Source organism: Petromyzon marinus, chromosome 9, assembly GCF_048934315.1.
Source record: "Petromyzon marinus isolate PM22_M1 ecotype Great Lakes invasive population chromosome 9, UKy_Petmar_22M1.pri1.0, whole genome shotgun sequence".
Taxonomy (NCBI): domain Eukaryota; kingdom Metazoa; phylum Chordata; class Hyperoartia; order Petromyzontiformes; family Petromyzontidae; genus Petromyzon; species Petromyzon marinus.
Genome location: NC_133675.1, coordinates 6,565,297 through 6,591,553, shown reverse-complemented (window position 1 = coordinate 6,591,553; position 26,257 = coordinate 6,565,297). Strand labels below are relative to the sequence as shown.

The following is a 26,257-nucleotide window of genomic DNA, read 5'->3' as shown; positions in this document are numbered from 1 at the left end:
TATGTATTTGCCAGGTCACCAGGATGGGTACTGATCTGAAAGTGTTTTTGGACATGGCATTAATTCAGGATGCTGCCATACTGTAATGGTTAGCACACTGGACTTACAATCCATAGGTCGCCAGTTCGATCAACCGGTTCAGCATTTGAAACAATGACTCCACCTCTGTCCAGCAATATGAATGGGTGCACGATTAACACGTTTGGCTACGTACGGTATAAATGGTAGGTGCTGGGTATAAATGGTAAGAGGGGGTGTCAACTCTGAATTTATTGGCAAGTCACATGTGGTAAAGTCTGGTTACTCCCACCTTTTCCAAGACATGTGAAGAGTAGACCAAATACCCTCTAGAAGGGTTCGTTGGAGCCCCCTCTAGTGGGAGGGCAGCCTCATTACCATATATAAAGAGTATAGAAATATATCTGTATAGTTTCATAAGTGTGTTACGCTGCTGATAGATGGGCACGTATTTTGGGCAATTATTCGGTATGTTATTTTAAAAGAAAATAAGAATTATCTGGTGGGCAGCATTTGGTTCAGGAATGGGTAAGTGATTTTTGTTTTGTCCTAGCCAATTGTATACACATTTACTGAATGAACACACCAGAGAAATATAACTACGTTATTTTCCACATTCATACAAAAGAGTTAGGGGTCAGAAGGAGAAACTAAAAATAGGCTGCTGACTCCTACAATCTCGTCTCATGTTGTGATGAGACTTGGCATGCTATTCCCACTTTACCTCCAGTTCAAAAGCCATTCTCGCAGTTCAGATGTTAACCATAAGATTCCATGTAAAATGAGCATAAACGGCATTGCTCTTTGGTCCTCTTTCAAACAGGATCTGGTAATAAAAAAAAATCTTAATCTCCAGTCAATTGTCAATTGGAGTTAACGTCAAGCAAACGTAGCTGATGGTAAAATATTGCCATTCAAAAAATTGAGGTCACCAATTGCTTCTCAGTAAGCCGCAATTTTTCACGAACATGCCACCATCACTGCGGCGCACTATTTGGTCTGCAGCCCCCTGGAAAGGAGGCAATCTAAAATACCTGCAACGGCAATTTTAATGATTTACAGTATTTGAAGACACTTAAACTCGTAAGGTTAATATTGCTCCTGTACGAATGTAGAGTGGTTTTGTAAGCACGGAGGGGTCCCTACTGTGGGACTCAAATGTAGGTCACACTATCACACTGAGCCAAACCGTGTCCTATTTCTCAGTTTTATGCGCACTTTCAGCACTGAGAATTGTCATCGACCATTCCAGGAAGTTTGTACATTTATCAGGAACAGGATGTCAATTTAATAAAGCATAAATAATAAAATATTAATAAGAACACATTCATTTCCTTTTACAGTGCATTTTTATGGAGACGTCGATTAAAAGGGCACCAACGTTCCTCATTAGTAAGTACGGCACTAATTGTTTTGCTGAATATAAACTTTTTTCAAGAATCAAATTTCTATTTAGGCAGTGCTATGCTGTTTACATACATTCATTGGAAGTGTATGCTCAGTGTGTTTATATACAATGTGTACATCAGTCAAGAGTGTTTTCAGTAAAGTTGTTGTTAGTCTGATTTTGCTGACATCTGTACATATTAATCTTACAATGGACTAATTTCAGCCATTGTTATACAGAAAACTAAAGTGTTGTAGAGTAACACCCCGATTTATGTCTCCCCCTTTACAATGTTTCGCAAATACTTCGTCACTAATCTAACTGTATATTTTATTTTACCAGGTAAGGCCCACTGAGCTGTATAGTTATTTTCTCAGAAGCGACCTGGCCACAAATGAAAGCCCAACAAAGTGGCTTGTCACATGAAAATGTACAGCAGCCAAATATTCGGAACCCAACGTTTCTTTATTAAGACCACTACCTGATTTGCGTCACCTCAATCCACACTTAAACGTCGCTGTATTGGAAGCAGTGGAAGATCATTATTTCCTTAGTATTCCTTGCTCAAATATTTTAGCCAAGGGCAGTGTTTGTGAAGAAGGTCAGGGAGCTGCATCGTTTAGTGTATTTTTTTGTTTCTCAGTGAGAGGTATACATTCGAGTTTTATGCCATTTTCCAAGAATGCGTACGTGAACGAGACTGGTAACGGAATGGCAGCCACAATAAGAAAAACATATTTATCTCGAACTCTTTGTGTTTAGTTTGTTTTCCTGACCCCGCACTGCCGATCAGTACGTTTGGCTACGTACGGTGCGAAAGAAGTTCAACATACGGTACATACACCCAGGAGGACCACCACTACGGAGATGGAACGATAAGATTCGCTTATGTGTGAGAGTAAGCTTCATTATGTGGCATTGCGAGACTGTGAGGAGTGGAAACAATGTATGGATGCCTTCATCCAGGAATGGATAGAACAAAGATGACAATGGAAACATTCATATTCAGTACTTGTACTGCATAAATACGTACACGTGCCTTGGAATTAACTAGAACTGTTTAACATAGCTTACGACGTATGAATACTGTGTACTCGCGATAACTTAGGATATAAGAGTTGCGTAATTATAAATGTATTTACTCACTAAATTATCATACAAATTGCCAAAACATTCATCAGTAACACTGCCCGAACGGTGTTTTATTATTATTATTTTGTTGTTGTTCTTTGTGCGTGTGCGCCACTGCCAATGCAGTTATCACAAGAACAAAAAAGAAAATAATGTTTCGTGCAATACTGCGGTCTGTCAAATACGGCTTGTGCACAGCCATTGACCTGGCAAAAATGTACGTATTTACATAATACAAAAAAAGTCCAACGTAAACAAAGACGGCGGCACAACATGTTAAACAGCGTGCTTAGTGGTGACGACCACGGTGAACACAATGCTTTTAAAACCGTGAAACCTCCCAGCTTGCAAGGGAGGGGGGAGGTTGAGGTTGTTGACCTTGAGATTCTGAGAGGGATATTCACCGGCAGCGGCGCGTTCACTGGAAGCCACTGGTTGAGAGGCTCGCTCAGGCAGATGGGGGTGGGGGGCATTGCGAAGCACAGCAATTGCCCCAGGCCTCATTGGGCATCATCTGTTTGGTGGACGAGGGAGGTATCTTGACATCTGACCAACAGATGGCTTCCCTGTGGTCAGCCACACGAGATTTTTTTTTGTTGGGGGGGGGGGGTGGGAAGTGGAGGGATTCTCCTCAACCTGAACTTCAGTAGTGATGAGACCGGTTTACCATTTTGTAGCCGTTTTATTTTTTATTTTGTGCCACTTGATAAAACCGTATCGACATGACCCGTGCGATGTTCCAATCGTCCTTGGCCTTCCAAGTAAAACAGCGCTGCAAGGAGGAGGCCCTAAAGCGGTTTGCTCGTTTGCTTCGACAGTGGCTTTTTTTTCTAGGATCAGTGACAGCTAACAGTGGGTGACGCTGGCAATTTGACAAACCTAATCGCTGTGACAGACTTTCCACTTTTAATCAATTCACAGTGCACCACCACTAAAGGGTATTGTTGAGGTCCCCCCAGAGTCGTTATGGGATGGGGGAGGGAAACTCCAGGCATGATTTGTAAGCATCGTTAATTTGTGGGAAATATTTTTTTTGCTGTCCAATTCCTTGCAGATTTTCGTGGTGTTAACAAATATGGTGTCGTTATTCAAGAGTAACACTTTTTTAAATGCGTTTACTGCACGCAGGGAAGCAATTACACGCTAAATATTACGTAGTGAGTCACAAATGTGTTTTATGACACCTTAATTCTACACTCTTTGGTTATTTCGATAAAGTCACGTAGGTATAAATTATTTATAAAATAAATTTTATTTCATATTTTATTTTGAAAAGAGTATGGATTCATGCAGTCACGAAAGCTTCAAATCTAGATTTTTAATTCTACAGTTTATAGAAGTATACTCAAGATCTTTAAAATCGTAACAAATCAATGGTTGACGATTCTGACTTTATATATTGCTCGCCGCCGATGTTACCTGAACTTATCCAGCCCACTCCTCCCCTGTCTCCCCTTCACCAACCTGAACTGACCAGCGTGAAGTATGGTCAGAGCAACCCCCCCCCCCACCACCGCTACCGAGACAGTGTGGGAAATGCCTTAATCCAGCAGTAGATTGACAAACGCATGTAAAATAAATAATGATTTAACTCCTCAGAGAAATGCAGTGCACTTCTGTACCCTGTGTACATATACTCCAAACCTCAACAGGTCTTATCTCAATATTTATATTGTTAAACCGCTTTCCCTTTTATATATAAACATTAAGTGGGCTTGATAAAGATCTACATCTGGTATTCATTGCAAAATGATCGTGGTTTAAAGCGGTTTATTTCGGAAGGAGAAAAAATATATCACACAAATGTAATAGCTTGTAAACCTCCACACTCCCTATTCCCCCTCCCGTATTTTCGCTCTCCCATTCTTTCTCTCACATTATATACTACAAATGTATAAGCGCAACTGAATGGCAGCTATGTTATTGTGCTAAAGCATCTCCCTTATTTTGCCGCTGAATGCCGGTCCCATGGACCTTTTGTAGGGTTAGCTTGATGCTTCCTTTCACTGGCTTTCAAGCCGTCACGTGGGCAGCAATTAGTGTCCATCCACATATTTTATAGCTCGTTAATGCAATGTTTTGAACACGGCAATTTTATCAATTGGACCAAATGGCCCAACAGATGTGGGTTTTTTTTTGTGTGTGTGATGATATCTTGACTTTCGTGCAAAAATAAATAAATCGCAGTTTTTCAAATCGTGCATTAAATTACAAACCGTGACATTGTTTTATGCTCCTGTGTATTCTGGCAAGGATAAAAAAAAGTGTTATACGGTTTGGATGAAGGTATATTATTGTATAATCATCAGTCGTGGTCAACCCACTGCTAGATGAAGGTCTCCCCAAGCCACCACCACCTCCTCTCACGATCCTGCAGTGTAATATTCCACCCAGCACGTGCACAACAATCTTGATATCACCACTCCGTCTCCTCTCGGACGCGTTCCATTCATTATTGATTTCAGATCAGGCGTTTAATTATGAACAAATCTATTATCTTGTTTTTATCATCCAGCTTGAATTTTCATATTTTTGTCTCATTCCTCCAATTTTATTTTCAGCTCCATTAACCTAATGGTAATGATAGTTTGCATATCTGTATAGAAATTCCATTTTCATTCTTATATGCGTGAATCAGTGTTTTATCACGATCGAAATGATTTTTCCGAATTGATAACTCGATGCATTACATTACCGGCCTACTGACCATGACTCTTAATCCAATGAAAAGTGTAACATGCTTGGTATGTTTCAATTACACTTAATGGACAGCTGAACTCAACCATATTTTATCAGATGCACTGTTATATTTCATTATATCCATTAACAATATAATAATTTACAGTCCTCTGTCAATCCACTATTGGAATTAAGGCCACCTTACACTCTGTCACTCATGTGAGGCTGTTTAATCACACTCCATCACACTTATAACCGGGTGGTGACAGCGCACGCCTGTAATCCAACACTGTGGAGGCGAGGGTTGGTGGAACGCACATTTATTGTGAATCTCCCTACACGTGGGCATCGATGTGTCAATATACCCTGATTACGCGAGAAGGTGGTACAGCAAATGTGGACTCCGTCTCTTCCATCTGTATGGAATACAGCATGTCCCCCTCTCGCACACACGCGTGGATTTCCTCCTTGTACTTTGGCTTCCTCCCCCACGTAAACATTCATTAATTGGCGGAAAACATTTTAATAGCTATAGAACTACAGAGCTTTGGGGGGGGGGGGGGATGTGGTGCTGGCTCAGCATATGGCTGTCCTGTGATTCCTTGCGCCTCTGAATTGTTCTCTCTCTCTCTCTCTTTTCGAGAGTGAGAAAATGCTGCGCCCGTTATAAGTGGTTGTGTTGGTCGTTGTGGATTGGTGAAAGTGGCAGGGAGTGCTCAGCACTGTTGGCAGGACACCCGCTTCCGATGGCTACCGATGTTGACCACGGCCCGAAATCAAATTTAGTTTGCTGGGTTCATGACAGAGCGCAATAACCACTGCAAGACTGCTCTACATTACCAACATACCAATTACTACATCAATATGACAATGTGATGTAAATAAACGCTTTCTGGATTCACTTCAAAATATAGTATAGTCACACAAATGTAATAATAAGGGGTCTTCATAATTGATACACTCGGTAATTCACACTACAATGTTTACTTTGTCATCTGAGCATGAGAAAGTGATGGTTTATGGAAAGCTAGATTTTATATATATTTATATGTAATAGCTGAAGTAGAGTGCTCTTGGTGAAGCCACTCGGGGCACACACACACGCATTCATAACAATATCCTGGCTTTCATCTTCTGTCAGTGAAAGGAAATCCGCTTCGCTTTAAGCAGCATCCCCACGTCCTGTCCCGGGGTGTAACGCTGCGCGGCTTAAGCGGTCCAAAGAAATGTTGTAACACTATCAGATTCGATTAGCATGTAAAGCTAAAGTGGAATGAGATCACTCAATTGAATTTAAAAGTCCTTATTTGCTCATTAGGTGCTTTTCATGGGGAATGTTGCAAACTGTTAAAAGGCTGAAAATAAGCTTTATTGTGTTAGCACCACGTGTGTTTCTGGATTTACAACATTAAAAAGCCCCATCATTAGCGACCACACTTCACATGTTTGTGAACAAAATAATACCACTAAAGTGTAAAATGCAAGGTTTAATGTAAGGGGTTATTTAGCAATGTAGTTGAGCAGAGTAATTATTGTTTATTTTATTTTAATGAATTGCCTGCTATAGGAACACTGCAATAAGGCAATTTTCTTGCATCTCAAATCATTTACAAGCTGCATCGTTCCAGCGTCAAGCTAATTTTTGGACATCTAAGTTGTTCTTTTTTTCCCCCAAAAACAAATGGCAATAACGCAAGGTAATTATAATTTCCGTGGTGACTAGTGCAGTATAGCAAATTCATACTTTGGGAAATACAAGAATTCTACCACGTCAGCCTCTATATTGGTACGTTAAAAGTGAAATATTAAAGGAGGAAATTGGGCGAGGGCTTTGTGTGTGAAAAATGAGGCCAGACGGTGAGGACATGACAAAAGAAGAACCATGTAATGATAGCAACAGCTGCAATTGATGAGGTTGTTAAATTAATTGTTCAGTATTTTTCAGCACGAGCATGCTATGAAATTGACATAATGCAAATATAACCCTCAAGTTGGGTATTTAAAGAGACAGCTGTTCTGTATTTATTGTGTACTGTTTATGCGGTATACCCGTTTTTGAAACAATTAACTTCGTAGAAAAAATACACGAATATTAACGCAGGCAAACACTTAAATTTTTTGTTTACACATTCAAGTTACTTTTATCCAATGCTAAGCATTGTCATTTTTAGCTGCACAGTGGCGCTCAAAGGTCTGTTGCACAGGTTCATTTGAGCAACATTGCATGCGTCTGCACGTGAACAATGCATAATTAGTACCGCTGATTTTATCTGAGAACAAACAATAAGCTAATTATTTTGTGCCCATAGATAATACGGTGTGGCAGCTTTCCACAAAGTGCAATGTTGAACTTGGGTGACCTCGCAGGGGAAGCTGCAGTTTTGCTCGTCTCTCTACACACCAGGGTTAAATTGATTGTGAACGCTTTAGCGAACTTGGCAATATCGACCACTGTGGCTTGCCTGGACGATGCTCAGTCGGCGGGCACATTTCTAAAGCCTCCGGTGCTTCCTCTGCCACTTCGGACGAAACCCTGAAAAAAAATGATCAAAGTCCTTCTTTCAGTGGTAAACGACGATGGTTTTCTTTGTACCTTAGGACACACCCGTATAGGTGAGGGTCTGAGACCTGAAGCTCTGCTGAAGTCTCAGACCCTCCTTTTTATAGAAAAAAAATTGCAAGCATCATTTGATGTGTAAAGTGCCCGCTATAGTTGGAGTAGGCTAGATACATTGAAAACATTTGTACAAATAAGCGATGGGTGTCTACCCTAGGGTTAAGGAAACAGCTCATATATTGGTGAGTCATGCAGGAGTATTCCGTGTGCGTGTGTGTGTTGTCTTTGAGTTAGTGTCGGTCTGGTCAAGCATCATCACTTGGGATCATCTGATGAGATGGTAGTAACCTCCCTTCCTCACCCCAGCGTTACGGGTTTGATTACTGTGATTACAGCTCGAAGGATTACTGGAATATGCCATTTTATTGACTTTTTTGGGGGCAAAATATCGACTACATTGTGATGAGACTGATGATACTGATGATGTCTACGAGCTCCATCCATTAACTACCCATCCGGCGTCACATGTGGAAAGAGGTGACACTATTTTTCCCAACTACTTTCATGTTATCCATTTAGTTCAGTCATCGAACCGATAGTTGGTAGGGTAATTGATCGACGCAGATAGCTGAGCACTAGCTGTGATTGCTCATACGCTATCGTAGTTTTGTAGAATTACATTGTGGACATAATTTTATAGGCACTGGCAACGCTTGTCATCTTTTATGCTGTGCAGGATTAGAAGCTCAGATTCCTAACAGTTGGTTCATAACCGAACTACTTTTCACAATTAAATTCCTTCATCAGTAGGAACATGGCTATAAAAGAGGCTTCTATGGAAGCATATAGTTTATTTTTATATAGTCTCCATGACAGAAATGAATTGTGATGAATGTAGAATTTGTGTGCGTTCATGTTATGACCTTTCTCAGATCAATTTAGCAAGAAAATGTTGGGCATGTGAGAGTAGTGTATTATGTTCTCAGACTCATTCCAGCAAACCATACGTCTTGCCAGTCTGAATTGACAGCTTACACCGGGTCGATTCCTGCACACTCCAGAATGGATATATCCCTCTTTTACAATTGTGTTAGTGGTTGGTAGCAAATATGGTGTGAAATAGTATTTCTATATCGTTTAACGAACTCGGAATTAGTTGGGGGAACACCTGCATTTTTAAAACATATGTTCCACATTGTTGTTGTGAAGTCACTCTCGTAAATCGTTAATTGTTTATAATAAAAAAAACATTTACAATGCAAACTCTATAAAGGTTATTGCCTCTCCAGTGCCTTATAAGTTGTCCTACCCATTGAAAAGGGACCTTGAAATCAGAAATATGTCACATGCTGTAAAATGTGCTCCCCATTACTAAACACCAGATACAATTAATTACCTGCGGACATAGGAGGAGTGATTGCTTTAATCTTTGCCAAAAGGACACTTTTTGCAAGCTCTTTGTTGATTAGCAATGGTGGTGCCAGACACACTTTGCATTGGAGTTCGCAAACTGTTTCTGGCCATCTTACAAGACAAACACTGAGGAATTAGACGTTCATGTCGACATCTAAATGCTCTATATGGGAGAATACAGAGAAAGTGAAAGGTGAAATTCGCAAATGGGGGGGAAAAAAAATTGCAGGTAATGCTACCATAACAGAGAGGTAGGTTATGCAAAATAGAGTATTACAATAATGTTGTAAGTCAATCATTTATGAGGTCTCTTCTCGAAAATAAAGAGCATGACCATAAGGAGGCATTTCCTTTTACGTGTAAAATCAGCAACATTCTTGCGGCTTTTTCTTTTACAGTTGTCGGCCACTGCACACATCAGGGCACACACAGTCTCTTGAGACCAGTGGGAAATTTGCCATTAGTCTGCTGCAGCTCTACGCCAGGCTGTGAGATTTAAAACATAAAATGCCAGCCAAATCTCTGGGCCCCATCGGATACCCTGCGGGAAATTACAAAGATGATTATGATGACCAGTTAGAATTCCCACAATTTGGTGACTGTTTTCTTTAACAAATGATTAATATGGGTGCATGTACAAGAAGTGTACTAATTTGTCTGTGCTGATGGACTGAACTCATAAGCACGTGCGAAAACAAATGTTCAGACAACTATTTGCTACGTTTTTTCATCTGTTCGTCTTGTGTTGGTTGTCCGCTTAACGATGCTAGTTGTAATTCCTAGTGAAACATCGCACTCCAATTGTAATTGTTGTGGGTTTACTCTCCAACACACCGGTGTGCTGAACTAGTAACGAATTGCCATGTTTTGTTTACGTGAAAAGCCTTAAATTTCGATTTAAAGCTTTCGTGACTACAGTAATTCATATTCTTAGCTCTTTCGGTAAAGTCACGTTGAAGGGAAACAATAAAATAATAAAGTATATATAAAAGAATAAAAAAATTCTCACGACGTTTCGACCATAACACAAACGGTCATCATCAGGTGTGAAAAACCAACGGCATGAAAATGTGAAAGTGGCGGGCCGCATTTATTTATTTATTTCAAAACGGTGTTTGCATTTATTTAAAAAAAAACGTTAGCGCCACGGGCAGCGATTTGGCAGTTTATTTAGAAGGACGAGTCCATCTATGTTCTGAAAAGAGGAGGGGGGAGACGACAAATTAATGTATGCTGTCTGAAAGCCACCGTAAGCTACCATGAGAGATTCGTTCATGAGGCTATCCACATATTCAAGCACAGAGACAATTTCAACCGAGAAGATGGATTCTGGCTTAGCAATCATTGGAAGGATTTGATAAACCATTTCAGGTCTTAATTAATTGTTCACGCTTACGGTAGCTTTCAGACAGCATACATTAATTTTTCGTCTCCCCCCCCTCCTATTTTCAGAACATAGATGGACTCGTCCTTCTAAATAAACTGCCAAATCGCTGCCCGTGGCGCTAACGTTTTTTTTTTTAAATACAAACACCGTTTAAAAATAAATACATAAATAGATAGATGCGAACCGCCACTTCTTTCACATTTTCTTGCCGTTGATTTTTTCACACCTGATGATGACCGTTTGTGTTATGGTCGAAACGTCGTGAGAATTTTTTTTATTGTTTTATATATACTTTATTATTTTATTGTTTCCCTTCAACGTGACTTTACCGAAAGAGCTAAGAAAAATGTGATCAGCCTTATTTATGGGTTGTGTCAGGTGGTGGCGGGTTTAACGACACATATATACGCGATCTAACCCAAAAACCTGTATTATGGATAGTGTTGTCTTGTTTACACTAACATAACAAGGCACAATTGAACACTTATGTAATAGACACCAATGCCGCAGTGATATTGTACCAATTCCATCAACGGAGAGACATCTAGGCACAAGGCATTTATCTGTGGGAAGTTGCCTATGTTGGCACAGTTTTCATTGGCATTATCTCTTATATCCACAACTTTTTGGGCCAGTAAAATGAAGAAGAAAAAATAAATCAAATCCCAAACATTTGCTATTGGAGTGTTAAACTGTTAAGTTACAGTGTAGCTTTTGCTGACAGAGAACAGTGGACTTGGCTCCTCACTACAATTCAGTCCAAATGTATTGAGCCTAGACGAAGCAATAGAGCCATGAGGCGAAAGAACCAAGAATATGAATCCCTGCAGTCACGAAAGCTTTAAATCAAAATTTAGGTATACTGAGTGTTGAAAAAAATGATAATCATAATTGTAATTTGCGGTACATGTGACGAAAGAAATTTTTTTCAGAAAGATATGTAAAAAAATATGCAGTCACGTGACCATTCGTTCGTTTTTAAATCCGCTTCTCCTGGTGTGAGTGTCGTGGCGGGAGCGTGTTGAGTTGGGCGGTCCAGACCGCTCTTTCCCTGGCTACAGACTCCAGCACTACTACACTATGCACTACTATGCACTACGATACACAGACTCTAGCTCTCCCTGGGATATTCCCAGGCCAGCCGAGAGAGACATAGCCCCGCCAGCGTCACCCTGGGCCGGCCCCCGGCGGCTTCGCTCATAAATGGTTAAATACAAAAATCAGAGAACCTCGCCCGGACAAGGTATACCGGGGACACCCCCGTCCCCTTGGAAGCAGGCCTGGGGGTGGTGTTCGCGGACAAGCGCCTGGTGGCCGGGTGACCCACGTAACCCGGTCGGGCCCAGCCCGAAATTGCTTCGTGGTACCGTCCTGTGGGCCCACCATCCACAGGACGAAGGGTGAGGGGCGGGTGCGATGCCAGTATGGCAGGGAGAGGGATGGTCTCAAATGGACTGGACCTTGGCGATGGACACTCGCTTTAACATGTGATCAACAGAAACCCCCTCACTCTATGTGCACAATTAGGATATTACGAGGCTTCACAATGAACCTACTGCGCAGTGTTTAAGGATGTCTCCAAATGTTTGCCCACACCCCTCAAATATGTATGACAACAAACTTCATTTCTATAATCCGTATCATGCGTGCATTTTAATGTCAGAATCCTGTTGCATGTTTTTTTCTTTCAGATAAAAAAAATATTGTTTTTAAGCAGCGGCATGTAGCATATCATTATATTAATTTGCTTTATCGGCGACAATGTTGCGTGTGGAAATAATATATTAAAAATGCATATCTACATGCCGATGATAATTGATTGCTAATTAAAGGCACACAACCATAAATGGAAAGCGTACTGCTAATGAATTATCCCACTATATTTTTTATGAGATAGATTATAAGAACATCTGCCTGAAATGTTGTCCTGGAATGACCTCCGTCTGTAACTACGGTAATGCAAATTTTCTTGGTCACATGAGTAAACACTTTGTTTTCCGCACAGCAAGTGGCATAAGCGTGCTGTGAGAATAGACCACATATTGTCCTTATCGAGAGGGAAAATTCCTCAATTGAGGGTGTACTGGACTATAAGCCAGCATGATATCTTAGTCTCCCGCCCATGCAATATGGTCCTGTTTGCTTTCCGCCCTACATCTCCGAACCCCGTGGAGTCCATAAACATCTGCCTGCTCCCGCTGTGGGTTTATGAGTCCCTTTTGAGAAGGGCTCACTAGGGTCTTAGTCCAGCTGTTGGGTTCATCATAACAGTGCGTAAGCCTGAAGGTTCCTTACAGTAAACCGTCTGAAGAGGCAAGATTTACGCCATGACGCATCTGGCCTAATGGATAATCCATGCCAAGAAAGAAAACGATGCTTTGCCTATTTGCTTGGTCTTAGAATTGTGCATCGCTTACGTCTGTGGCTCATGGGTTGTCTCTACAAATAATAGACTGTTATCCACATAGTCGAGAAATATTTATTTCCACCAATAGCCAAAGTAAACAGTCCTGGATTTCATAACAGCATTTTGAAGGTTCTATCTTAATATGATGGGGAGTGGTTAGAGCACTCTGCCTTGAACACAGAATTCTGAGTTCAATTCCAGGTCACGGCTAACATCAGTGGTGAGTGATATCTGAACTGGTCCTGGCCTCTTCCCTCTTCGCTTATCACTATAATTGACAAGGTTTAGGGAAGCCGTTATACAGCGATGGATTGATAATGGCTTATAAATTATCATGATTAGTTGACAATGCAATAGATAAGTGAAAACTGCCATTATTTTAAGGATTAGCACCTGTGGGTTAAGAAGTTTTAATGGTTGAATGTAGGTTATGTATAAACCAGTGAGATACAAATGTTAGATATATGAAGTTTTCAGCCCTTTGTCAATCCTTTGCTTTCAGAAGCCCTCTCCACAGTGTTGTTCATTGGGCTTGTTTGACCATGCTTCACCGCATTGGTCAGAGGTTCGTGAAGTGGGGTGCCCATGACAGATTGAGATTATCACTTACCTTTGACACGAGCCATGGACGCAAATAAAACTCAAGTTTGCTGGGTTCATAGCCACTGTGCTGGGTTCATAGCTTTAGGTCATTCACCACTACCCCGTTCAAGCAAGAAAAAAGCAAAAGCAATTGCGCCCCCGTGTTTAAATAAAGCGAGTTTCATACCAGCTTGCACAGTTTGCTCCATGGAGCTTGCAAGCTACTGCTGCATGCTCTATAAATTCTGGCCATCTCGACCCGATCAAAATGTTAAGTGCGCAGGCGCAATTCGCGGGCCGCTCGCGTTTCTTTTTTTGTCGTGCATCAGCGACGAATCAATGAAGGCGTTTGCTCAAGATAAAGTGTTCACTTCCAGATAGGCTCACCTGTGTCACTCTTTCCACGGTGAGGTAACACTCGGGCAGGTACGAATGTAACTGTGAATGTCGTTGATTGCCGGCACCCGGCACACTGCTGCCCGTCCACACCACGGCGGAAGGCTGTCTCTGGCGCAGGCCGATCAGTTTCGAAGACAATGCATATTTTGTCAGAGCATGTGTTGTTTGCATGCTTTGCCACAAGCATGTGTGGTGAATGCAGACTAGATGCCTTGCAATAGGTGTGTCTATTTGATGTCTGAACATCTTAACGCCTTTTGTTTTAGTGCCAGAAAGGGTGAAACCTAATTCTTATTTTTTCATCCGATGTGGTTTCGCTGGAACGTCTACAAGAGACGGCCACCATGTTTCAGTCGTGCTCGCCAATTCCCAAGTAATTAAAGGCTCAAAGAGATTTGCATATATATAAAACATACTCTCCCCTCTTAACCTTCGTGAAATTGCAAACCTTCACGCTGTCTGTTTAAAAAAAGAAAATCCTTCCATATAATGTTTCCTTTGCCAAGTAAACGTCTCTCGATACGGCGAGTTCAGTGCTGTTTACGTAACAAAAAAAAACAATTGTTGCCAAAGAGGAAATAGGCTTAAACGATTTCAATGCATCGGTTTAAAAAAGAGTAAGATACACGCGGGTGAATTCGAGTGTGGATTTTTTTTTGGAGGCGCGTCTTACTGTATATATTTTGCTGACACAGCACGCATACGAAAGACCTTGCAGTTGCTTCATTCAACACCATAATGGCCAATCAGCCCACACTCCGCTTCATAAATCTCAGCTTCTGGCACTGGCATAATTGTGCTGGCTCCTTCCACGGGGATTAAAATTCTATGGAGTCCCTGCTGCAAATGCTCGGTTGAATTGTGTTAATCATATAAAGCACGTACGGATAGAAAAAAAGCAACAATTATAAATGCGGCATCGCGACCAATACGTGCAGCATAGCAATCTAAATCTTTCTTTCTGGTGGTTTCACCCACAGCGCCTTTGACACATACATTTTATATTGCAAATGTCACGCCAAGCCAACTGCAAAAATGGAAAAGTAGCCTTTACGTCGGTGATAAATGGCAATGCTGTGGCCATCTAATCTGCCATTTACGTTTGTGGCCTAAAACTAACATGCTCGGTTCCACACTTAATATGTATAGCCTAACTAAATGTATTGTTCATAATCGACCCTGATCAGTCCACTGTTGGATTGAGGCCTTTCCAAGCCATTGCCATCTCCCACGGTTACGCGTTGCAACAATCCACCTAACGCCTTGCATATGAGTGCATTTCATTGTTCCATCTCCCTTGTGGATGTGCTATTAGATGCATTCCATCCCTTGCATTGTTTAAAATTATTTGTATTAACATATTAATACGTATAATATACATATGATACATTACAGATTTTTACTATGATTGACAAATATTATGTCATGAATGTCGTGGTGCGGCAATCAATAATCACAGTGACGTCATTGTTATAAATAAAAGTGTCTGATAATATAACAATATACTATTGCAGTACTGTCTCCAACTTTAGTGAAAAATAAAGATGAATAAAATATTAAACTTAATATTCAGATTGTTACTCAGGTCCCAACAATACCGGTTGTTTAAGGTATTTGCGAGCACTGAAGGGTCAACATGGTAGCTCTGCCATGAATCACCAGAATGTACTTTGGGTATAAGATATGCAGCCGCTGGCTGAATGCGGAATGAGTCCTCACTGCCCTGGGTGGTTGGATGGAATCCAGGGCACACAAACACCACACTTTAGGGTGTTCCCATGGAGATAAATTACAGAAGATTCTCAAGTTGGGACAGTAAACACATAAACATTTAGAATGAAATAAACGATATTTAGATTATTTTTAAATGGAAATTAAATTTGATCAATTCCTCCATGTTTCCACTCCCTAATTTGAATGACTGAAATTGTATTTTTCTTTGCATGCACTTTTTACTGTTTTGCTTTGGAATGAAATTGTTTGCTATATCATAAAAAAGATGAAACTGTCATTAAACTTTAGGCGTAGGGGGAAATTGGCAGAAGATGTGTTTCAATGTTTTATTATGAGTGGTTACTTGTCATCATGTGGTGAAAACACCAAGGGATAGTTTTAGTTTCCTCATAATGGCACTGATCTTAAAATACATATTTGTTTTGGAAGGTTTGAAATAAAGTGAATTTGGATTTGGGTTTCATTTTAATTGTTAGCTCCTACATCACAAGCAAATATGATCAAGCAAAAAAAATAAGTTTCTGATTGGCACATATTATATATTACATAATTAGTTTTTGTTATATCAAATAATACTCGCTGCATTTAATTAATCTGTGCTTGTTAGAATCTCAGGATTTAGATAGTCTTGTGTTAAGATAAATAATATGGCTAAATGTGGTAAGTGGAACAGATTACTCCTTCGCTCACTCAAAGAAGTAGAGGCAGGACCCATGTCCTGCTCAGAGCCATTTGTGGATATTCCACATTCCTATCGCTGAGGTCAGTTTCATCATAGGGCTGAGTCAATCCCCAACCAGGTCAATTCTCAGCTCTTTCAATCGCAAGCCACATATTCTATCCACCCGTGCCACTTGGCCGAATTTGAACGTATCGTTACGATGGGAATTAAATTATGTGAAGTTGTCAAAGTGGTATTTTAATGTTATGTAAAACGAAAATCGAGCTAAAATGTATTGGGAAACCACTGGAACTCCGTGTTCCACTGTTTGCTTATTGGAAAAAAATGTTGGCATGTGCTTTTGTCCTTTGAAGGTTTTATGTTCATTTTATAATTTATTTGCACATTTTATGAATTACTGATGCAGCAAAGTAGACATGGAAAGAGATACATTTTAACATATGTTCATCATCCGGTAGTAAATTTGTACTCATTGGTTCTTTCGGTAAAGTCACGTAGGTAGAAAAATAATAGATCACAGTTAATTTTGGTTTCACAAAATAACAGCGATGCTCAGCCGGCCAAGAACATATTTTTCATCTTGCATGCTTAATTCAATTCGCACATATTTAAGAATTGCAGCTGGAGCCTGCAGCACAAGAGGACAATTCATATTATTGTATAAGCTCATCTCACAGTTATAATCCAATGTTCATAAGAGTCATCTGTCTTTGTGTTTTCGATTATAGGAAGCGGACACGCAATACAATAAGACCATTGCACCCGCTCGGTTCGGCAAAAACAGCTCCTGCAAAGTCGCGAGCATGTGGCACAACCCAGGCCAGAGCATGCATGTGTTTGTGCACTTATCCAAAGTTGTATGCCTATGATGCCCCAGGAATCCCAAATGCCCTTTAAGATTACATGAGGGAAAATATCAATAAATAATAAGCTATCTCATCAGCAAACTAGGTGACCTACAAGCGGGCGATACAGAGACACACATGGTGGATTCTTTTGATGTAAAGGTTGTTTTTCGACACAATAGCATAAATTTTGACATTGATTCATTTTATGGATAAGCCTGTGTTTTACTGAAAAATGTCATACACATGTGAAGCATGAATAATACATGGCTCACTGTGCCCGGAGAGCAGTGTGTAACGGGGCAATTGACTGCACAGGTTAATATTTCATGAATGCTTTTATTATAGTGTTAGCTTCTTTTGTTATATGTTGCTTCTTATTGTGTATGTTCCTTAAAGGATTAACCTTGCCTCGTAATAAGCTTTTGCTGGAAGCTTATTTGTCCGTGACTCACACCGCACTGTGAAAGTGATTAATGCATCTAACAACAGCAACAGCATAACAACACTCTTTGCGACCATGACAGACTATTATGTTGATATCTTCAGAGACTCCAATACACTCTCGAACCATAACTGCTTTAAAATAGGTGACTGTTATATACACTTGTGCTGTGTTGGGGGTGTTATGTTGTGGGGATCGGTGGTGCAGTCGTTCGTGCACTGCGCTTCAAACCCGGCGACCCGAGTTCGATTTCTGCTCATGGCCAATAACGGTGGCGACATATTTGGACTTGCTCCTGGGCCTCCCCTAGGTTGACTCAGCCTCAAATGAGTACCTGGAGTGGTGTGTAAACATCATCACTGGGGAGACAAAGGCGGCCGGGCGTGTTGTTGACCTCCCACCCCCTCATGTGCTACGCCACCCTTTATAGGTGCTACTTACTAACAGCACTTGAACCTTATAGCTGGACCCCGGGGTCCCGCTATAAGGTTCACTTGTCCGAACAGCCCGTTTAAGGCTATATGGGGGGGGGTGTCTTTGTCTCTTGTAGGGTGCCGTGGTGGCGCAGTGATTATACTGTGTAACACAAACATACAAATGTTGTCCCTGGGTAGTAAGTGTTACTTCCTAATTGCTTATGCCTTAAAAAGTACAGAAACTGCCTATTATTTCCCACGAACTTTGCTTTTGTGACCAGGACATTGACATTTTGAAATGTACCAATTTTCAATGAGAAAACGTGTGCATTTATGTAATTCCTTCACATAAACATCCTGGTCACAAAAGCAAATTTTGTGGGGAATAATAGCCATTTTCTGTACTTTTGAGGCATAAGCAATTAGAAAATAACACTTACTACCCAGGAACAAAAATCGTGTTACATAGTGTTACTGCACTCTGCCCTGAATCTGGGGACCTGAGTTCAATTCCCGGCCAAGGCTAACATCGGTCATGAGTGATAGCTGAACCCAGTCCTTGCCCTAACCTCTTCTTGACCAGCCTGTACTAACCAGCATGGTGACGTATGGTCAACAATCTCCATTAGTATTACTTCAAGCTACTTAATCAACACATTCAAAGTGGTTTCCACTCACATGAGCATGGGGAAAAAAATATTCATCGCACTTGGAACTCCGCGTTCATAGCGCAGTGCGCCAACCAGCATGATACAAACAAAAATCCCTTCGCAAAACCGTTGCTAAAACTGGAGTATATAGTTAACGTAGTTGCACTGAAGGTCTCCCTTCCAAATGAATATCGCACTTGATCATCATAATGCACCCCAAGGCCAAAGGAAACGTGCAGCTGAACTCCACGCCTGCTGAAGCTGAAACGGAGTAACCTGCCAAAGCAGCCCTCCCTGAGAATTGCCAGAAACAGGGGAAATTGCCATTTATGGCACCCGAATGTGTAAATTTTCCGCGCAGATGTAAAGTATTCCCGCTTGATATTTTCATGCACGTGTTGACATTTCGAAGACTCTGAAAGCCCTGTCTCTCTTTTTGCTACTCCACTCGAACATAACATACACAACGTTTGGCAGCTGAGCTAAAAAAAAGTGGCTCTGGAGGAGAGGAAAAAAAAAGTTTTATTTTCACTATGCGGCTTTTTTGTAAATAATTTACATTTCTTATCGTTTTAATAACACGAATGTTCATTTGTTACACAAGCTCAAGAGTGCACTAGTGATTTGTGTTAGTAAGCGCCGTGCCCTGTACGTCAGTTTGTGTATTTTATTTTTATTTTCGTACGAGCTGCAGTTGCGAAGCTGGGAGGCACAGATCTGTGGAGGCACCAAAACGTCATGGAGACCGGGGGTTACTGGACGTTTGCCTGTAGTACAAATGACAACTCCAACTGATTGCTTTCCAGCTATTTCTCACTGCCCATTCTGGCAAATATATCACATTCGAATGACTCAGGATATTGTCAAAGAACGCATGCTAAATGGATGCTATTTTTTTCTGGAAGTTGAATTTTTTTTTGCATAGTATATATGTTGGCACTGGTCCCAAACTACAAGCATGGTAAGTGTGAATCCTGTAACACCAAAAAAAACGAATTTGTGTTACACATGGCTCTGTTACTCATGGATGTAATTTATGACCTAGCCAATGTTGAGCTCCTGGAGAACATACTGTAGATTAAAGGCTTAATTCACAACCATGGTAAAGGTATAAAGTTAAAGGTTCAGCCCAGCAATTTCTTGCTCGTGCCACTGCAGGAAGAAGTGCCTCCAGTATAGCGAGCTCGAGAGAGCCCCTCGAAAGAGTATTTTGGGCCTACTATTTCATGTGATGTTTTAAACAGAGTTCTGCTACCAGCATGATATTTTTTTGTGGATTAGCTATTTGGACATTAAAAAAAATATGGACCTGGTGTCGTCTTTCTAAGCTCAGATATTCAAATTTTGCCATGCCAATCTGTAAAAAAAATACTTGTCTGCAATGCAGTGTGGGTTTAGTGTTGGTGATGTCTTTATTGATTCGAGTCTTTTCAAATCGGAATCTTTTCTGTTGAACTTTTTTTTCCATTTCTGATCATACAGTAACCAATGGAGTTGATACAAGATGGCTGCTGCAAAGTAGACGGGACAGCACCTGATGTGTACAGCGATTCGCTTTTCATCCAAAATCACGAGCATTCAAGTCCACTTCATGCTTGCCTTGTAGATTATGAATTGCCCGTGAGAGTCTGAAACATATTTAGTTTTTTTGCCATGCGGAACGTGGGAGTGTACGCGCCGCATACTTTTCCTGCCAGTCCTACAGCAGTCAACAAAACTCATGAATGTGTTGCGGAAAGGTTTCCCATAACTAACATGATCATCATCGTCGTCATTGTCATCGGTAACCACTGCTGGAGAGAAGGACTCCCCAAGCTATCGCCATCTCTCATGGTCTCGCGATGCAACATCCATCTCCGTGGTACTCGTCCCCTTGGGCGTGTTCCGTACTTTGGCTGCCACTCCTCTGGGACTCATTGGTGATGGGCTCTCGTTCTTTGTGGGTGCCCTGGGACTCGTCAGTGCTGCCCTGGATGCCCCGACTATCCATGGAGGTCGTTGTTGTTTGTTGTTGTTGGCGCTGGGCCCCTGTCGCTTCGTCTGGGGTTGTCGCCTCTCTCTCTCTCTGTCCCACGTGTCCCTGCCCTAAACCCGTTCCCCTTCCCCCCACTCGCCTTCGACCACTATCTGAAGCCACAAAAGCCATGTGGAGGAAGAGGAGGATATATGAAAAGAGATGGATGTGCTGAGAATGATTGAATACACAGAATTCAGTGAAACAATTAGGAAGAGAACGTAGGAAGAAATTAGAGAACACAACACAAAATTGATTGAACATGCCAGAGTAAGCAATGGGAACATGAAAACACCAAAAAGGGAAGTTGATGATTGGCAAGGCACAAATAGTAACCTTTAGGAAGACAGATGAAACGTAGTACTACAGCTCACAACCTGCTCTTTACACCAGGACCCGTTACTTCCAGGCAGCCTTCCGCCGTCTGGAATGCCACCCTCACTGCACATTCACGGCAGCGTTCAATCCACACACCGACTTTTAAGAGACACTTAAAGGGCCTCACCTCTTTCGCTCGGCTTTTGAACAACAGCTTGGCTCCACATCTCAGAATCACAGTCACTTATGTCCGTGAAATATTTACGTGCATTATAACAATTGCATTATTACGATAGATATATGGTCTTAAATTAGCAGAGGAATGTTATGCAGATGGCTGACTGTAGTAAAAAAGGTAGTAAATTAAATGGGGAGGTTCCATATGTCACACTTAAAATAAACATTGCCCTTCACTGGATAAAAAATGAAAAGCTCCTGACGGTATAATTGGTACATCAGGAAAACAAAGTGGGACCAGTTATTGGAAAAAATATATAATTGACCTATTTACGGCATGTTTACACAGCAATGAAATGCCTCATTTGTGAAATTACGTTATCATTCAAATGTAATCTCATCATCAATTTGCAAATTTGGAAGTCAGGGTATTTGTCAAGAGAATCTCGGTGTGGGTTCATATAAAGATATTTTATGACAAAGCAAAGGACTTGATTTAATTGCAATGACCAAACAAAATGGCCGCCAAACAAGACGAATACACTTTGGATAGAGAACACGTGCGTCAATAACGTGTTGATATACGTGCTAAAATCTCCCTGGCAGATTATATTCCTAAAAAAAATCTAGGAAGACATTGAGACAGATTTTGGGAGAGTGACACCACCAGGAACTAATTTTGGGCTGAATAAGGATAAGAGGAATGTGCAGCCATTGTTCCACTGACCTTCCCGGTCATCTTCATTTTGGCAAAGATGTCGTTTCATTCTCTCCCGTTCAGGGAGGAATTTTTTATACCAATTTACAAAAATAACAACAAGATTACTGGTACGTCCTTTACTATGAGCTGTGAAAAAGGAGCAATGCCCAAAAGGTCGCTGATTAAATGTATATTTCTTCTTTTAAGACAGTATTATTGAGGAATTGAGTTATTTTCTTTTGCTTAATGTGTTTGCGCACGACTGCCAATGTGGCATCACGAAATAATAGCCCACGAGAGTTCTTCATGACTACTACACATATATATGCAAATATTTATTTTACTGCATTTGCAGTGGTACATCAGCATGAATCACAAAAAAACTCAACACATTTGTCCATAATACTGCCTTGAAAAATAGGCGACATGTCACCTATTGTTCATAACACATAGAGAGGCCAGCGAGATTGAGCGAATAATCGTTGGACACTGCAATACATACTATAGAATCCTGATAAAAATTAAATTTAAGAATGTCTCCGCATCACTGGTCTTAAATTGATATGAGAAGAATTACTCATCAGTGGATATTCAGCAACAGACAAAACCCTTGAATATGCAGGGCTTTGTCATTGTCACATATTACTTTCTGGTTTACCTCGCTTGCAGTAAGCATGTTACAATCAAACTATTTTTTTTCATTCAGTGATACCAGCAGTGAACCTTTGCAGTGCCACAGTTGCACAGTTATACAGTGTGCATATGTCATGTCATGCATGATTGCTGCTCCCCATTGTCCAATTCATTATACACCACAGTTTCCATGCGACATCTAAGGCGGTTTACATGGTCTACAGTCTGTCTTGCGTGTGACGCTGAATGTCAAACACACACGAAATGTGGCTATTATCATAATTGGCACACAAAAAATGCGTGCGTTTGCATGAATGCCTGCTTGTAGCATTCTTTTAATGACAACTAATGGCGGTTGAAACCAATCTATATATTCCAAAGGAAGGCACGTGACATGATCAGTGGCAATTAAAAGAATGCAACCCACTGCATAAATTAGTTTAATGAACACAAAATAAATACGCCGCTCCCTCATAATTGCGAATATCAGGTAGGCCAGGAGAAAAATTAAACTTGATTCAAAGGAATTGGTTTTCTATAGACTTAACTCCAAAAAAAATGTTTGGAATGAAAATACAATTGAGTGAAAGCATGACCTGCAAGTTAATTCATTAAACGACATTATAGATTGTACGGAGATATTTGTTTTTCCCAATGCAGTACGAAAAATTAAAATTGCTATTTTGAACGCGAAGGTCGTGTACAAATTCCACATGATGATTTTTCATCTTAGAAAATATAGTTTATAGAGTCCTCCAGGGGTTCCAATTATAGCACCGAGGCTTTTTAGTTCACAGCTAGAGAAATGAATTTGGGAATAAATTCAACATTGCTTCCTCGTTCTTGAAGTATGTGTTTTGTGGCGAAGGTTTATAGGAATAGAGATGGTGACATTACTAGCTACACCTGCCGCTGACCCCTATGAGATAATGAGCCCCACGGCATACATACCGAGGTTCATAAATAAACTCAGCGCGCGTTTATGATTTTGCATGGACCCAGCAAACATCTAAACCGTGTCGGTTGTCGCACAGTGGCAACACCAGAAAACAATTAATCTGGTGTCTGTTTATGCCAAGCCACAAATTAAGCTTTTAGGTCTAATATATACATACTTCTTTGGTACTCTGTTCATTGAAAGTTTATTCCCAAATCTCACCCAATCTCGTCGGATCTCGGAAGCAAAGCAAATTTGAGCCTGTTTAGTTCTTGAATGGCGTGACAATCGTGCACAAACATGTTGCCATCGGCTGCTGTAGGGCGTTCGTGATGGGAGGCAGAGTGCAGCGCATTAAAATGCATTGTTGCTCTGTACTGCTATACTTCCATGTCTACGCTACCCACCTTCACCAAGCCCCACTGACCCTCGTGGTAAACGGTAGTTGCACAACCACCACGATCAGCACGTTGTATGGGAGGCCCTCATCCAACAGTGGATTGACAAAAGAGGGGAACGTGCATTAATTGAAAAAGTAACACTGTAAGCAGAGTCCACTTAATCAAGGATCAGTGCTTGCTCCAGAACTTTTTAACATATACATGTGACCTCCCTGTCACCATCAGCTGGAAATGTGGCTACGCCAATGACCTGGCACTTGCCGTCCAAAGAAGGAACACAATTGAGGACCACAACGACCTATGTGAAGACCTCAAGAAACTCGAAATGTACTTCAAGTACTGGAGGCTCTGCCCAAACCCAATGCAAACTGCCATAACATCATTCCACCGGAACAATGCAAATGGCGATCAGAAACTGGCCATCCCTTTCTGTGGTGAAGAGGTCTAGCACGAGAAGTACCCAAAATACCTCAGTGTAACTCTCAACAGGAGCCTACCTTCCGTCAACACCTGCCGAATGCTGCTGTAATTACTACTATAAAAAAATATCGTGCATAAACTGGCCGGAACAACATGGAGAGCAAACACAACGATACTCTGGACGGCCACCACAGCACTAGTCTTCTCTGCAGCAGAATATTGCGCCCCAGCCTGGAATAAAAACGTGCACATGAAGCTGGTGGAAAAAAAACCCAGCTAAGTACAGCCATGAGGATCATCTCAGGGACTCTAAAGCGCAGACCGCTGCCATGGCTTCCGGTCCTCACAAACATCGCTCCTTTGCAGCTCCGTCGCGATGCCACGTGTGTGAGGGAGTACCACAAGGCCATCAGAAATCCAAAACTCCCAATAAACAAGGACATGTCCGTGCCACCACCGCACAGGCTCAAATCCAGAAAATCTTTCTGGTAATATGCAGAGAACCTCCATGACGATGACAAAATCATCGAAGCACAATGGAGAGAAGCCTGGGAAAACACCAACCCCACAATGCACCATCTCGGATCTGACCTACTGAGGAAGATCTGGTCCTGCTTGAATCGGATGCGGACACTCCATGGAAGATGTGGGAACACTTTCTCCATGAATGGAAAATTCACGAGAGTCCAGTTCGTGACTGTGGTGCGACATCTCAGATCGTTCAACATCTCGTGAACGACTGCCCAATCAGATCATTCAACAGCCATCTGAAACACACGTGGCTACTCTTGAAGCAGTCGAATGGATATCAACTCTCGACATAAATTTGTAATCTGTTACAATCCCCAAAAATGGCATACGAAAGAAGGGGAATTAAAGACGATACGTAGCTCTTTCTATTGTCTGTAAATTATATGTGTATGAATGTCATTGGATAGCCGAGTGTTTGAGTCACTTCTTGAGTGCAATGCTTTGTGGCCACTTTGGTCTTTATTCAGGATTCTGTTGCTGAATATATCTGCACAGATATGCAAGTCACTAGTTTGTAAAGGTAAAACACGCAGCCCAGCAATTACTCTTGTGAATGTCTAGAAGGTAATTGGTCTCCTCTTTCATGGCCGGGTGGAAGTATACCCACACTTTACCGACCTGCTGATCGACTCACTGTAGTGTTCCCATATACTGCATACTTCCTGGGTGGGCAGAGGCGGGGGAGGTTCAAGAAGCATGCCCATGATTTCAATTGCCACACCGGGAGATCAAACAGAACCACGACCTTCGGATTGGAAGTGCTTACCATTACACCAAGGGACCTCGCCAGTAAAATATATATATCAATGACATAAAACTCGATGTGAACAACAAATATTCCACCTTTGAGAAATGAGCACACTCGTGAATTGTGGCATGAAACGTGTTGGGATCAAGTTTGAAAGCTGTCCACTCATGGCATTGGAGCTGGCAGATATCCTCGACCTCCTATAATGTGACGGCAACTCTGCTGTCATTGTTCATTGGCCCCGCATCTCTGCTTGCCAGCCACTTGCCACCGCAGAGTGTTAGAAGCGCATCTGCGAGCAGTCCACACGGTCAGCCTTAATGTCTCTGCTGCAGCTGGCTCAGATCTCTTCTCAGCATGTGGCTTGTGTCACGACCCTTTCTGGCAGAAAGAGGGCTTGAATGTCAGCACATGCAGATGTGTGGGATATAAAGCTCCCGCTTCACATACCAACCCACAGTGCATTGCTAGTGGAAAACTTTACTTCACCGACCCAGTGTTGTTTACGTGCTGTTAAAAAAGAGAGACTTATGTGTGATCGTTGCACCTTAACGTATCCATCAGTCATGCTTCGAATTGTTTTTATGTTATTGTGTGTGTGCGTTTCTGCAGTAAACAAGTGTGGCTGCATTATTTTCGTCGCGTT

The 26,257-nt window shown here is 41.4% G+C and overlaps 1 protein-coding gene across 6 annotated transcripts in view; it reads left to right on the top strand.

The window, feature by feature from the left end:
• Positions 1 to 1,345: 1,345 nt before the first annotated feature.
• Positions 1,346 to 26,257, top strand: part of HTR4 (5-hydroxytryptamine receptor 4) — a 109,557-nt gene continuing 84,645 nt past the window's right edge. For 4 of the 6 annotated variants that reach the window (XM_076065846.1, XM_076065844.1, XM_076065845.1 and 1 more), the window contains exon 1: positions 1,346 to 1,410. The gene's annotated coding sequence lies outside the window, so the exon portion shown is untranslated. The remainder of the gene's footprint in view (positions 1,411 to 26,257) is intronic. The other 2 variants (XM_032950740.2, XM_076065847.1) reach the window with 2 other exon arrangements.